General features: G+C 38.6%; 1 non-coding gene across 1 annotated transcript; it reads left to right on the top strand.

Moving 5' to 3' along the window:
* The first annotated feature begins 1047 nt into the window (after positions 1 to 1047).
* On the top strand, positions 1048 to 1151 carry LOC130978207 (small nucleolar RNA R71). Its single transcript, XR_009085863.1, has one exon. It is a non-coding gene; the product is annotated as a small nucleolar RNA R71 (small nucleolar RNA).
* The last annotated feature ends 826 nt before the right edge of the window (positions 1152 to 1977 follow it).

Below are 1977 nucleotides of genomic sequence, written 5' to 3' on the forward strand. Positions count from 1 at the left end.
TTTTGAGGTAAAGTGTGCTGAACCCAGGTATTCAGTTCATTAATGAGCAATGGAGGCTCATCCTCCCAAGTCTCATTACCAAATAGCTTGGCATTCAGCATTATGATTGCTCCTAAATACTAGGCAACTTGCCCTTCAACAATGTCTTCATCTTCTTCAGAAGATGAATAGTCATTAGAGCTCATGAATGGTAAAAGGAGGTTCAATGGAATCTCTATGGTCTCTAGATGAGCCTCAGATTCCTTAGGTTCCTTAATTGGGAACACCTTTTTGTCCAGAGGACGTCCCAGGAGGTCTTCCTCATTGGGATTCATGTCCTTCTCCTCCTTTGTGCATTCGGCAACACAAAGTAAGGTTATGGCCTTGCACTATCTGTTTGGGTTCTCTTCTGTATTGCTTGGGAGAGTACTAGGAGGATTTTCAGTGACTCTTTTACTCAGCTGGCCCACTTGTGCCTCCAGATTTCTAATGGAGGACCTTGTTTCATTCATGAAACTTAGAGTGGCCTTAGATAGATCAAAGACTATGTTTGCTAAGCTAGAGGGGCTCTGCTCAGAATTCTCATTCTGTTGCTGAGAAGATGATGGAAAAGGCTTGCTATTGCTAAACCTATTTCTTCCACCATTATTAAAGCCTTGTTGAGGCTTTTGTTGATTCTTCCATGAGAAATTTGGATGATTTATCTATGATGGATCATAAGCTTCTTCTTCAGAAGATGCTTCTTTAGTACTGTTGGATGCATTTTGTAATCCATTCAGACTCTGAGAAATCAAATTGACTTGTTGAGTCAACATTTTGTTCTGAGCCAATATGGCATTCAGAGCATGAATTTCAAGAACTTACTTCCTCTGAGGCGTCCCATTACTCACAAGATTCCTTTCAGAAGTGTACATGAACTGGTTATTTGCAACCATGTCAATGGGTTCCTGAGCTTCTGCAGGTATTTTCTTCAGGTGAATAGATCCACCTGCAGAATGGTCCAATGACATCTTTGACAACTCAGACAGGCCATCATAGAATATATCCAGGATGGTCCATTACGAGAGCATGTCAGAAGGACACTTTTTGGTCAGTTGCTTGTATCTCTCCCAAGCTTCATAGAGGAATTCACCTTCTTTCTATCTAAAGGTTTGAACATCCACTCTAAGCTTACTCAGCTTTTGAGGAGGAAAGAACTTGGCTAAGAAAGCTGTGACCAGCTTATCCCAAGAGTTCAGGCTATCTCTAGGTTAAGAGTCCAACCATATTCTAGCTCTGTCTCTTGCAGCAAAAGGGAAAAGCATAAGCCTGTAGACCTCAGGATCAACCCCATTGGTCTTAACAATATCACAGATCTGCAAGAATTCAGTTAAGAACTGAAAAGGATCTTCTGATGGAAGTCTATGAATCTTGCAATTCTGTTGCATCAGAGAAACTAATTGAGGCTTTAGCTCAAATTGATTGCTCCAATGGCAAGGATTGAGATGCTTCTTCCATGTAAGTTAGAATTTGGTGCAGTAAAGTCACCAAGCATCTTCCTTTCATTGTTGTTAGGTTCGGCCATGTCTTCTTTTTTGAGATTCTCTGTAAGGTTTTCTCTGGATTGTTGTGTTTTAGCTTCTCTTAGCTTCTTCTTCAGAGTCCTTTCAGGTTCAGGATCTGCTTCAACAAGAATGTCCTTGTCTTTGTTCCTGCTCATATGAAAAAGAAGAGAACAGAAAAGAAGAGGAATCCTCTATGTCACAGTATAGAGATTCCTTTACGTGAGTAGAAGAAGATAAGAATAGGAGAAGGAGAAGAGAAGAATTCGAACACAGAGAAGAAGAGAGGGTTTGAATTATGAGTAGAAGAGAAGTGTTAGTAAATAAATAAAGAAATAGAAGGAGATGAGAGAGAGGAATTTTCAAAAATTAATAAAAAAAGGAAAATATTTTTGTTTTTATTTTAAATTAAAGTTAAAATTTGAATTTATAAAAAGAAATAAAATTTAAATTTAAA

This window comes from Arachis stenosperma, chromosome 4 (assembly GCF_014773155.1).
Source record: "Arachis stenosperma cultivar V10309 chromosome 4, arast.V10309.gnm1.PFL2, whole genome shotgun sequence".
Taxonomy (NCBI): Eukaryota; Viridiplantae; Streptophyta; class Magnoliopsida; order Fabales; family Fabaceae; genus Arachis; species Arachis stenosperma.